This window comes from Tiliqua scincoides, chromosome 3 (assembly GCF_035046505.1).
Source record: "Tiliqua scincoides isolate rTilSci1 chromosome 3, rTilSci1.hap2, whole genome shotgun sequence".
NCBI classification, from domain to species: Eukaryota; Metazoa; Chordata; class Lepidosauria; order Squamata; family Scincidae; genus Tiliqua; species Tiliqua scincoides.
Window position 1 is genome coordinate 24,066,008 of NC_089823.1, and position 14,124 is coordinate 24,080,131.

At 44.6% G+C, this 14,124-nt stretch overlaps 1 protein-coding gene across 3 annotated transcripts in view; it reads right to left on the minus strand.

Moving 5' to 3' along the window:
- Positions 1-14,124, minus strand: part of SPATA13 (spermatogenesis associated 13) — a 107,658-nt gene that overhangs the window by 90,917 nt on the left and 2,617 nt on the right. For 2 of the 3 annotated variants that reach the window (XM_066618997.1, XM_066619001.1), the window contains exon 1: positions 5,311-5,513. The exons of the other annotated variant lie outside the window; for it this stretch is intronic. The gene's annotated coding sequence lies outside the window, so the exon portion shown is untranslated. Of the gene's footprint in view, positions 1-5,310; positions 5,514-14,124 lie in introns of those variants that run through there. 3 annotated transcript variants of the gene reach the window in all.

Genomic DNA, 14,124 nt, shown 5'->3' on the forward strand with positions numbered 1-14,124 from the left:
TTTCCTCTATGCATAATGATATAACCAGAGAAATGACAGGCTGTGCCTCTTCTGAGGGGCCAGACAGCTGCACAGCCACAACTTGCCACTGGTGCACCATGGCTTCAGCCATCCCCATTTTCAGTGAGGCTGGGTCAGTCAAGGCGGTGCCACATGGTGGTGCCAAGTACTACCTACCATGCCATCAAGTCCCAGTGGTTGAAAAAGCCCTGCCCTGGATGCTTCTGATGATGCTCAGCTTATGGCGGGCCTCCATTTCAATAACCTCTCTTATGTTTTCATCTCAGGAGCTGTGGGATTTCACTGCTAGGATAGATGAAAGATAAACACCTGGGGGATGCTGCGGAAATGTTTAAGCAGCACAGCAAAGTGCTAACCAAGGTCTTTCAAGAAAGGCTAACTGTGTAATTGAAATAGCTGTGCTATTATGCATAGCTGAACTACAAAACTTTCCACTCCTTATAGTTACCGGGAACATTTTTAATAAGAAAAGCAACTTATAAAAACAAAGACTGTTCTTGTCACTTATTAAGTACAACAAAAAGCAGCTGTTGAGAACTAAACCTCCCCTGCCTTTTATAAATAGCACAGCTTTGCGGTATGGGTAGCACCCCTTGCAAGGCCGAGTGAGGAAGGAAAGAGTTGGCCCACTATTGTGGAGTCTTGTTTTAACAAAAGGGTGCCTATCTGTTACATGCCGCTGGGAAACCAATTTGAGGCTATCTGCACACAAAGTAGTGTCCGATAACAGGCTACAAAAGGAATCTTTATTCTTGGAAGTACTCGCATACACAGTGCGGAGAATCCTCTCTGGGAGCCAGTCCAGGTTGTGCGATGTCCAGAAATTTCTTGGACTTGGTTGGAACAAAAACTGCTTGTCTGTTTTGGGGATTTTTAAAAAAGTGCTAGTGCAATGAGGGGGATAGTTTCACAGTACATAATTATAAAACTCTGATATTACCAGATGTTATCCCACCCCACTCCCACCCCCACACTTTGCATTGGACTAGGATCAGAAATTAAGCAGAGTTTTTTCTCAAAACTCAGGATATGGCTCAAAATTTTTCTGATCCAAATTTGACCTCACCCCCTCATCCTCCAAATCTTTCCTCCAGCAGTAGGAGCAGTAAGCTGGAGGAAGGGGGGGGGGAAGGAGGTCTTGTCCATTCTTCACTCTGGTACTGGTTGCAAAATCCAACTAGATCCTGAAACTTGTGGTTTCCAGATCAGAGAAAAGGGGTTTGAAGGACTGATGGGAGAATGGGGAGTTGGTAGCAGGCGAGGGAAGGGGAGGTAAGAGGGAAATTCTCCAGTTCAGGTTTCTTATTCAAGCTGTCAAAGAATTTGGTAGTTGTAATTCTCAATCATTTTTCTGAGCTGTATTAAGAGCCCCAGGAAAGACACGCATTTCCAAAATATGCATCTCAGGGACAGTATTACCAGGTATACTATAGACACACCACTTTGTTCTGGCATCGTCAAACTGATCTCCCTCCTCTACTATCTTCTTCCTCTGCCACCACTTGGATATATTGTCTTTAGAAAGGCCGAGGACAGGACCTGAGATCTGCTACCACTTCTCCCACTTTTTGGGGTAGACTTCAGACAATCATTATAGACCTATGAAGCTGTTGTGTACCCTTTACGTCAGTGCTTTCCAGCACTGACATAAGGGCAATGTAGTTCTGAGATAAGGAACAAACATTCCCTTACTTTGAGATTGCCTCCGTGAGTGACATCCAACTGCAGGATGCAGCATGCGTCCCACTGGCACCGCTATGCCAGTGCTGGAAAGCACTGATATAAGGGGAAAGGATTGCACCCTTAGTTATGTATTGTCTACAATGATTGACAGGAAATCTCAAGGGTGTTAGGTAGGGGTCCACCCCCCCCCCCAGTCCTACCTGGAGGTGCCAAAGTTTAAACCTGGGACTTTCTGCATGCAAGACATATGCTCTACCGCCAAGCTTTGGTTCCACCTCCAATTCTGTGCCTTGTGCGTAGCTGCTGAGTAGCTTGTGTAATTTGGATGCGTCAAAGCCATGGGGAAAAGAAAAGTGGAAATGAATGAAATGTTTCTTAGAACGGAGGCTTATGACTGTAGCATATTACAACAGAAGACGGGATGCAAATCCAACCAATCAAACTAGTTCTTCTTTATCTCACTTATTAGGATCAGAGGCAACCAGGATAAAGAGAGCAATAACAATCCTTCTGAGCAAATCTTTACATACCTACTGCCAGAGCCAGAGAACTATACAAAGGTGTATAAAGCCATGTTTCTCCATTTAGTTTCAACCTTGATAGCAACTTGTTGAACCAAATATCACTGTTCTGAGAAAGGGACAGTAGAACATTAGGTTGATGAGCCTTACAGCCCAATTCTACCTTAACGCCTCTGTGCCAATATAGTGGCACTGGCAAGGGATATGGTGCATTCCATGGGGGAGTTTAGCTGGCACAAAGTCTCCTTAGGGTAAGGGGATATGTCCCCTTGCCCAGGGGTAATCCCAAGTCTGTGCAACAGGTCAGCTTGGACCTGGGCCAACTACAAACTGCAGCTGATGCAAGTCCGCACTGATCCATTGATCCATCTCAGCAGATCAGGCCCAAGAAGGGGGACAGGATATGACCTTCCCATCAGTGTTCCTTACTGTAATACAACTGCAAAGTACTTTATGGCATTTTTGCAACGGTAGTGCCGACGGAGCAATGATGAGGAATAGGATTGGGCCATGGGCTTTCATCAAAAATTGTCTAGAGCAGCGCTTCCCAATCTTCAGTGTATGGTGATACCACCACACGCTGCAAACACAACACAAGGCTCTCAGAGGTGACTGGCGATAATGTCATCATCAGTCACTTCAGGGATCAGAGTCCATGTGGGATGCTGAAAAGGCTGTTAAGAGACAGGGTGGGTGGAAACACCCTTTGCAGCATGCAAAAACCATGCACAGGAGGTTGGCCAGCCAAGCTCAGTCTCTGTGCAGTCTCACCATGCAGTCTCGCAGCAGTGCAGCCCCCCCCCCCCCCCGGTGAATGCCGACATCCCAAGACTTTGCGATGCACAGTACTCTGGTCTAGAGTATTGGTCAATCAATAATAATAATAATATAATAATATACAGTATTTATATACCGCCTTTCTCGGTCTTTATTCAAGACTTTATTCAAGGCGGTTTACATAGGCAGGCTTATTAAATCCACGCAGGGATTTTTACAAATTGAAAGAAGGTTCTCTCTTTCAAGAACCACTACATTCAAGGTGTTACACTCCGATCTGGTTTAACATTCTGGCCTCCATCCTCCCACGCTCCGAGCAGATGGAACAGCTCAGCTGCAGCTTGCCAGCTGCTCAAGGTCGCAATGTGCCGGTGGCCTCGAACTGGCGACCTTGTGGATGTTAATCTTCAGGCAAATGGAGGCTCTACCCTCTAGACCAGACCTCCTGCCCAACAAATCAACAAAGCTCAGGTTACATTATAATAACTTAGGCATATATGTCTAAGGGTTAAAAGCAACCCTTTCTTTGGTGCTTGCAAACACTACAAGGGACCAGGAGATTTCACACAAATCAGCAACAGCAGTATCAGTACAATCTGAAAATGTCTCATTAGAAGATAATGCAAAATATTGTTTCTTGCTATCTTGCTGTTTTTTGAGATTGACACCATCTTATCACCTCTGTCTGAAGTCACCTTAAAATCCAAAAATCCTTGTTAACTGACTTTACAATTTTTCTAGAAGTCTGCATGCAGTTTTGGAAGAACAAATGCTTCATGTTATTGGGTTTCTCACTGGAAGCCCTTCACCCTCTGGGGCTAATTTAACTAACAGCCTAATAATTATTTACTTAGCGATCATTAACTATCTTGTGTCATGGGGCTTCAAAACAACAAGGACTTACACAGTCACTCTCTGTGCTGGGAAAGAGAACCAACTGTGTTTTCCATCACAGTATGGGGTCAGCTTTTAAACTGTGCAGAACTAGTTACCGTGAGATAGAATATAGGCATACTTGTAGACTACCCTTTGATTCCACTCCCCGATTCACATCCACAAATCCTTTCACAAGACCAAGTCACACCTTATGTAGCAGACCTGTTTGTCTGTGAGTACACTGCATGTCTTAGTAAGGGGATCTGTAAGTAAGAAGGGGATCTGTAAGTGAAATCACCTGCAAATCTGGCTACCTAACTATTCACATACCTGACTCCTGGTACCATATGACAGCCTGATCCTATCCACATTAACCTAGAAGTGAGCACGATTGACTATAATGAGTAGGCATGCATAGGATTGGGCACTGAATAAGCTAAATCACATTAGTGCCGATATGGACATACTTATTTTACATCATAAAGAATTCTGAGCCCAACAGTTTCTTCCTATTAGTGTTAATCTCTTATTTTCAAGCATACAGGCTGCCAGCAGTCTGCCTGAGCATCGCTATAAGTTCGCTGTACAAGCAAAAATATTTTCGCCCTAGTAAGTTTTGCTACAATGTTAATGGGGGTATGTGGGCCATGGAGACAGGGTTCCTCCATATTCAATGTTTCCGTACCTGGGGAGGACCTGGAACAGATCCCCTGTGGATACGGGGGCCAGCCTGTACATGTAAAAAGCTTTGCACACTGCAAAAAGCATTATACAAATGCTCTTTCTGTCTGGAGAAACCAGAGCTTGCACGTAGGACCTTCCACATGCAAAGTTGCAGCCTCTCAGGTACATATCCATTCATAGCTATGGTGTTTGCCAGGTGGTCTTGGACTGTCTCTGTCTTTCAGCCTGACCTACTGCACAGGTTTCTAGTGAAGGAAAGCATGCCACAACCTTGTGAGCATTTTCTTCAGCTACTTAGAGAAAGTGCAGGATACAGTTAAGACAAATAAATGGGTGTTTCCTATAAGTATCCTGTGACTGCACAAATCACCCCAGCTTTTGTTATGGGGCAGATAATTTAGCATTTTGAGAATTGCAGCCTTCATTACAAAGACAGGATTTTAGCTCTCCTGCATCGATTAATACAGGTTGCAGTTAACATAATTTTCTTTGTTGCTTTTCTGATGAATTAATGCTTTAGAGATTTGACTGGTATGTTTTTCTACAAAGAGCTATGTTCTTCAAACGCCATCTCCCCTCCCCCTTCCTTTTCCATATCTCGTAACAGAAACTTGGAACTTGGTGGAAGGGAGGTCATGGTAACACTAAAAAGTGCATATTACCCCAAATCTGCACCAGGCACCTTCAATTCATGCAAAACTGCAGTAAATCTGTACACATCCAGTTCTAGGAAGTAAAATATGCTTACCTTAAGGTGGTCACAAGGGAAGATTTGCAGCAGCTAATTTCCCCCCCCCCCCCCCCACAGTTAAAACACAACATTTTAGGCTACACTTTGCCTTCAACAAGCAAGGTGTGTAATTCTTTGTAATGATGCATGTTTTTCCTTCCCAAATTGGCAACTGCTTGCCAGCAGGGACAACTTCATGCAGATAAGGTAGCAGTTTTTGTATTCCACAGACCATCTGTTCCAATCTGCATTTCATTAGCACTCATACCCACTTGTAACTGGCATATCATTGAGTGATAGGCAATCTCCTTAACCACAATAGAGCTCATTAGAACAGTTCTGGCTACTGCAAACACCTTTCAAAATGCAGACCTATGCAACAGCAGTATTTTGATACACTAAGGCTAGCTATGACAAAACTCTGCATAGTTCTAATACAAGCCTATACTGTTTTCACTTAACATTTAAAGATGGGCTGCTAGCCAGTTAATTTTAGTTGATCTATCATCTGTCCTGTAATTAATTAAACCTTCAGGTTCTAATTCAAAGACAGCCACAACTCAAGAGCCCTTAATTGTATATGTTCCCTCTGGTATCCATGTTATCCTCTGGCATACAAAAAAACAAACATACACATACAAAATATTTCCAAAAAAACAACAGATTTGATCCAAGCCCCATTGCCACTTTGAGCAGTGTGTAAATTCCACCCCTCTTAGAAAAATTGCATTTGTGTCCATACATGGCTGACTGAAACTTTTGGGCTGCAGGCTACCATTCCACCCCAACCCCCAAAACAACATACTTCTTACCTGTATCATAGCTAAGGAGGTGCAGGGGGTAGCAATTGCCCTGGGCAACAAGCTGTAGGGGGCAACAAGCTAATCTTGACATTAGTGGCCAAAACTGTGAAAACCTTGGTATGTACAAATAATACCATCATGTTATGTATTATAGGAAAGGTAATTTAATGCTGAATGCAATGAAACAAACTACATTGGAATATCTGTATTCTATCAAAAGGTATGGCCAATTAACCCAAAAATGTTTTATTTATTTAATAAATTAAATTTGATTTTGTCATGGGGGGGCTACAAAATCTTCTTTGCCCCAGGTAGCAGATGCCTTGGCTATGTCACTGCCTCTTACTTCTCTCCTTCCACTGCGTGTTCCAGTGCGTGTTCTGCACTTCCTGGTTTTTTTAAAGAATTCACAGGAGGAAGGAAAGAGTTCAGGGGCCAGATCACCACATCCCAATCCTAGCAGTGGCTCTGTTGGCAGGTAGAGCTGGGATGTAAGGCACCCCTCATCTCAACTCACCACTTAATGCGACTAGCATCACTTGTACCACAAACAAAAGGGACCTGCAACCAAGTGTTGCATTGCTCTAATCCTAATCAGGGCTGGCCAATAATGAGCCCTCATGAGATTATGTGTCTCTGGCAGCATATTGGGGGGACCCTATCTGCCTATTATGGCAGTGGCAAATGGAGGGGCCACCATCATCTTCCTTCTGCTATCCCTGCCCCCGCCTGCTGTCATTGCAAAAGGCAGAGAAGACAGAGGAGGGAAGCGGTAAGGAAAGGAACTACTCTACAATACCTGTTTTAACTCTTCTCTCCATGTCCCCCCTCTCTGCTATCTGAAATGCCAGGAGATGGAGGAGGGTAACAGGGGTGAAAGAAGTGGGAGGACAAGAAGTGAGTAGGTTTTGTGATCAAAATGGGTAGAAGTAATCAAAAGTAATCAAAGAAGTAATCAAAATAATCAAAGGAGTAATCAAAGGTAGAAGATGATCAGAGGGGATGGCAAGTGGGAATAGTGGGGGGGGGGGAAAGGTGTAGGAAGCAGTTCCCAAACTATCAGGACCCAATTTTTGGTAGTTTGTGAAACTGACAACATAGATCAGGCTATGTGCATCAAGGGTTAAACAACCTGCTGCTTAGGGGGAGCACTGCTGCTCAATCACCATTATAGCCACAGAAGCTTGAGCAGCTGGTAAAGTGAAACTTTTTTTAGCTGCCTCCCAAAGTTTTAGAACCACTGGTGTAGGGTGTTCAAACCACACTACAAGGAGAGGACGCCTGGATCTCATAGTTTCAGGCTCCAGAGGGGCATGGGGAAGGCCTGACCCTAATCCCACTACGAGCTGTTAAAACCCACTTCAAGCAGGCCAATCCCCACCTCACCCCCATGTTCTGCTGTTGTTTTTTCTCCAGCTCCCACCTCAGCTTTCAGTGGTTCCTGGGGCCACAGAGCATGCATAGTTTGCATCAGGCCATTCTGGGGTGTGCATGTTTACTTTTAATTTACAGACTCATGTACTCTGTGTACAAAAGCAGCTCTCCAAGTATGCTGAAACCACATTTGAGGGTGGGTATGTTTTGCTCACCACTCACATGGGAAATATGTGATGGTTTCATCCACGAACCACACTATATGCAATTTGTACTGACTATGACAGCAAGATGCTTTTAGCTGAGATTTCAGAATCTGAACCTAGGATTCAAATCTGTACTCAGCCATCAGGATCATTGGGTGACCTTGGGCCAGTCTCTCTACTGTATAGTTTTCCAAGTACTAATTCTTTGCAGGGGTAGGGAGGAACATGATCTGCACGGGAAGGGGGGCCTGTTTTTAATGTTATTTGCTGCTGGGGTCTGAGAGGTGTGGGGAGTCCCACAGAGCCCTCTGCAGGGCTTGTAGAACGTTAAAAAAATGATCGCAACCCACTTCCAGTTACGATTGTTCCAGAGTGCTCTGCAGGGCTCCCCATACCCTCTGCAACCCAGCAGCAAGTAAGTAGTGTAAAAAACAGCCCCTCCCCCCCGCAATGGCACAATCCTGGGAATCATGTTGCTGCTCTCCCTCTGCCCCACCCCATAAAGGGAAAAGAGCAGCACTTCTCAGGCTGGTAGGATGCAACCCACCAGTTTGAGAACCACTAACCAGGAGGTCTGGTCGAGAGGGTAGAGCCTCCATTTGCCTGAAGATTAACATCCACAAGGTCGCCAGTTCGAGGCTACCGGCACCGTGCGACCTTGAAGCAGCTGGCAAGCTGCAGCTGAGCTGTTCCATCTGCTCGGAGCGTGGGAGGATGGAGGCCAGAATGTTAAACCAGATCGGAGTGTAACATCTTGAATGTGGTGGTTCTTGAAAGAGAGAACCTTCTCTCAATTTGTAAAAATCCCTGCGTGGATTTAATAAGCCTGCCTGTGTAAACCGCCTTGAATAAAGTCTTGAATAAAGACCAAGAAAGGCGGTATATAAATACTGTATATTATTATTATATTATTATTATTAACCTATTTGATAAGGCGACTGTGAGGATAAAAGGAAGAACTTTGGATACCACACTGAGCTCCTTAGGGGATGCACGGGATAATTTATTGGTTGGATTTGATATTGTGAGCTGCCGAGTCCCCCTAACTGAGGAGAGGACACAAATTCTTTAACTATGGTAGTAAACAAAGTGCAAAATAACAATTAGAACAGTCCTGTGACTCCCTGCCATGGGCAACCGGACTGGCCCCTATCCCTGACAGTTTTCCACTGACTGCTGAAGACATTCTTGATCCAACAGGCATTTAACCTGACCAGATGATCCTCCTGGATTACCCTCTGTGGCCGTGGTTCTCAAACTGGTGGGTTGTGACCCACCAGTTTGTGTAAAGGTTCCCCCTTCCCTTTATGGGGCAGAGGAAGGAGAGAGACAGGGAAGCAATTCTCAGGATCGCGCCCATATGGGGGAGGCGAGGGGGGATGCTTGTGACTTACTTTATGAAGACAGGACTGCAGCAGGCTGCAGGAGGTGCGGGGAGTCCAGCGCAGGCCTCCACAGTGCTCCCCGAGGCTTGGAACATTTGGAGAAAGCGGGCGCAAAGTGCTTCCGTTTTGTGGAAAGAGCTTTGCACCCGCTTTCTCCAAACGTTCCAAGCCTCGGGGAGCACTGTGGAGGCCTGCGCTGGGCTCCCCGCACCTCCTGCATGTAGCAGCCCTGTCTTCATAAAGTAAGCCACAAGCACCTCCCCACCCCCCCTCTTAGCAGTGTGATCCTTGGGATCGCGTCGCTGCCCTAGCCCCTCCCCCGCAAGAACTTACTGCAGGATTAAAGCTCCCTCAAAGTTTGAGAACCATTGCTCTATGGGTTTTGTTAGCTATATCTGCTGCCTCATCTGCCTGGGTTTTTAGATTGCTCTGAAATATGTTCTGTATATTTTCAACCAAATAGTATTCCCTGTTTTATCAACTGTTCATTGTTAGCTGCATTGGGCATTTTTTTTTCCTAAAATGGAAAGAAGGGATGAAAATGCCCACAAATAAATAAATGTAGACATATGTGCATAAAGAAAAGCCTGTAAAGATCAAAACAAGGATGGTGAGGTCCAGGTTCAAAAAGTAAAGAAAAGCAATTCTATTCTGCATAGGTACAGACATACCCTAATAGTCCTATCCTATCTAGGGTTGGCTCAGAGTGCGCAGCAATGTTGAGGCAGAATCTGCTGCATGTTTCGGGCTGGCAGGGAACCAGGCAGCCTGGAGAGGTAAGCAAAAGACTATTTTTACTTACCTCTCTGTAGGCTGTCTGGTTCCCACTGGGGGCCCAACCGTATCCAACATTCCAGCACTGGTGCAGCTGCAATGCAGTTCCAAGGTAAGGGAACAAATGTTCCCATACCTTGAGGAAGCCTCTGTGACTGCCTCATTATCACATGATGCAGCGCACACCCCATTGGAATGGCTGCACCGGCATTGGAAAATTGGATAGGATTGGACCCTGGGTCTCCTCAGACCTACACTAGCTCTTTTGCTGGCCTAAATTTGAAGAGCTTCAGAAGACAGGCCTGGGCTGGGAAGGGGGGATAAGGTCCAGTGTGTGCAGCTGCCACCAAGATCCTCAAACAGCCCAGCATGATCCCTTTCCAGATCCTCCTCTGCACCAACTTACCAGCATTGGTGGAGGTTCTGATAGCTGCTGTCACCCATGCATGACCTTCTGGCCTTTGCATTGGTGGCAGCTCTGCAGAGCTCCTGCTGTGCCAGTGGCCCACGAGATAGTGATGGCAAGATCTACCATTGTATTCTGTGAATAGAATTGGGCTGTAAGTTGAGAGAAAAGAGAAATTAAATGCAACACAGGAGCTAGTGTGGACTCACACCCTTATGCACTACAGTAGGTCTTCTAATGAGATGTGACTGTTCTCAGCAGCAATTTCATTCTCTGAAGAACAACACCACCAAAATATCTTCTGGTTCTTTGAACACCCAGCATAAGATGATAAAAGTCCCCTTCTACCAAAGGAGTGAGCCTGTCACACCTACACCTGAATCAGCAGATCAGGAGCAGCGTGTAAGAGGCTTTCCTCCCTTTTTCGCTTGACTCCACTGAAACGCCACTGCCCAGCTGTGTCAGGTATTTTATTCAAAACTAAATTGGTCCCCCTTGCCTTTTAATAACATTTTAATGACTCAAGCTGCGCACTTCTGACTCTTGGTCGAGATTTAGCAGTTTAGCTTTGAACGTCTTTCCTTATAAAAAAAACAACAACAACCAAGAGCTCTCATTTGTGTGGCTGCTTCAAACTATTAAGAAAAGAGTCTAGTGCAAACTGCACACCAAAGGAAAGAGCAATTGGTGCTTTAAGATGTCTTATTAATCTTGTGGGACTGGAAAGAACCATAAGGAAAATGTGATGTGTACAAAATCATCAGCATTCTCCTACCACTTTTCCTTGTGGGGTGAAAGGAAATACTTCTTTACATACCACGGGACTCATCAGTGGCATATACAGAACCTCTGCTAAGCATATGTTTTGTTGCTGTGGCCATTTCCAGTGATTAGGAAGAAGTAGGGCAACCCTGCAAAACCTTCCTAGCTTCCTTCACTCCTTTTTAATTTTGTGCTGCCCAGTATAATCTGAGAAATTGTCACCATCCCTGTGGTTAAGAAGAAACCTGCCAAGTCCATCTGCAAAGTAGGCGGCCTCCCACACTCCATCTCCGATACAGGCAGAACATTCACAAGACTTCCAGTACTTTGTGGCTGTGGCTGCGGCTGCCTTAATGATAAAGAAGGACTAATATGAACCTCTATATTATCAAAAAGCTAGATTTTTTAAAACAAAACAAAAAAAATGCTTGAAATATTTAAACCACTGTTAGATGAAACAAACTAATATCAAACGATGGTTACAGATCCTGGTTTAGATCTGAATTATACCCAACTGTAGTTTAAATAAACTGGTTCCCCAAATGTATACATTATGGAAAAATCATGTTTAGTCAAAAGTGAAAATGCAATTTTACTCAAGTCCAAGGAGGTGCAGGGAACCCAAAAATGGAGGGGATAGGATGCAGTGTGTGCCATTACTGCTGGATCCACCCCCTCCTTCCACCTCCCCACCCCTATTCCCCCCTCCCTCCCCAGTTTTGCCCCCTACCTGCCCAATCCCAACACTGCCTTATCTGATCATAGCGAGGTCCATCAGCACAGTTGCGGTGCTGCCACCTCTAGCAAAATGGTCACTGACAGAGCTCTGAAGAACTGTGTTCTGCTGTCATAAACACTTCTGCATGACAGTCCAATACTGAATAGCTGTCAAAACTGTTGTAAAAAAATAGTTGTAAAAAAGCTATTTAAGAACAGCAACCAAGACATCTGCTTTATGAACCACACAAAATCAAAGTCCCTGGAATTTACACCAGGGTTGGTCAATCCACAAGCTTCTTCTTGTCTGTCATTTAAAGGGGCTGATATTGGGGGGACTGTTCCCCACTGGAGTTAATGGGCTCTGTGATAACATATTGTCCTAGAAGCCCACTAAGCTAATTATTTACCTTGGCTTTAGCTCTCTTCCCCACTCCCCAAGATAACAGATTCTAGAGACCAATACCTAGCAGAATCTTTTTCTGCATAAAATGAGAAGCTGAGTGATTTCAGTGCAGGCAAACTGATCCAAGTCATATATGGATTTATATGGAATCAGTGGATTTGATTTTATGAACAAAAATCTTGGCAGCCCTTTCTTCCAAGTATTCTGTCAGGGCAAGCTCAGGAATCGTGAATCAAGTTTGCAAAAGTAAAGAATTATGGAGCGTTCGTGTAAAGAGATCACCCAGTCTTGGATGCTGATGGTAATAGTCAAGAAAAAGAAATGACGGCAGCCCGTGTGGTCACTGGAGCTAGGCGGTTTGACTCTGTCAGCCCGCTTCTCCGGGGGCTACATTGGCTGCCCATTCGTTTCCGGGCCCAATTCAAGGTGCTGGGTCCCTTTAAAGCCCTATACTGCTCTGGGCCAGGTTATCTTAGAGATCGCCTACTCCCGTACAATCCGGCTTGTCCTCTCAGGTCATCAGAGAAGGCCTTTTTACAAGTGCCACCGCCTAAGGAGGTACGTGGGGCGGCGGCAAGAAATAGGGCCTTCTCAGTAGTGGCACCAACGTTGTGGAACTCCCTTCCCCTTGACTTGAGAATGGCTCCCTCCCTCGAGACCTTTCGGCGAGGCCTGAAGACCTTGTTGTTTAACCAAGCCTTCTGACATTATGGCCTTTTTAACATCTTTTATATATCTTTTAGTTTTTTTACAGGCCCGATTCCTCTAAGAACTGCTGTTTTATGCTCTTTTATTCTGACTCTTCTGACTACTGTTTTTATGGGTTCTGCTAATGTGTTTTTTAATATGTTTTTATCTGTTTGTGAAATTACGTTTTAATCTGTTTTATATGTTGTTAGCCGCCCTGGGTCCCTTTTTGGGAGAAGGGCGGGATAAAAATAAAGTTTTATTATTATTATTATTATTATTATTATTATTATGACAGACAGCTATAGGGATACCTCAATTTTCATCCACTGACTTCATTTTGTTCTTTCAACTGCTTTTGATTATAACCACATTTCAAATTTTGTCCACTTGCTTTCCTCTTTCATGCAACCTTCCACGATTTCATCAATGACCTTAGGTTTATTTTTTTCCTGTTTATGTAGGTTTTGCTTATATTTGCAAGTGTTATATAGTTAGTTCTTCATGGAGATCGCCTAAGGTCTAACAGATCTTGGCGGATTTGCAGGAATTTTATTTTCACGTGGATAAAATGTTCTCAAACTATTTCATCAACGTACTTAGCACAGGCCAAGCTTTGGTTTAAGAGCCTGTGAACAAAATATTAACTGAGGCTTTGGCCAGTGCAGTGGCAGCTGACATAAAGCTGGTCCACAACCCACTGGGAGTCAGCAGCATCAGCTGGTGGCAGAAGTAGACTTGCAGGAGGCATCACAGAGGTGGCAGGAGGAAGTTTCAGAGGTGGGGAAGGTCATTTCTGGACGACTGTATGTGCCATGGAGGATTACCCCTGGGTAAGGGAATGAATGTTCCCTCATCCAGAGGAGACCTCCATGATTCCCCATCCACCCACACAGGATGCAGCAATAGCCATTTTGGTGTCACTACATAGGTGGAGGGGGGGGGGAGAATTGAAGAGGATAAAATTGGGCTCTATAAACTACAGGGAATTTTCAAGAAGTCCAGTGCCAGTGTTGCATTTTGAAAAAGAAATGGGTTAAGCTCTGGGCCCCCTGGTCTCTGTTAGGAACCTCACATGCCCTGGAAGCCCCTAATCCTTATTATTGAGCTATTCATTAATTGTATACAGTTGCAGCTTTGTTATATACAAATGTGACTCAACATGAATGGCCACTGCAAATGAGAAAGAATGTGCTGATTCCTGAAGAAGGGGAAAAATACATTCCTTTAAAATCACAGTTAAAAAAACTGCTTTTCTTACTATTGTAGGGCGGCAGTCATGCAAGCGATTACGCATATAACCTAATTATCC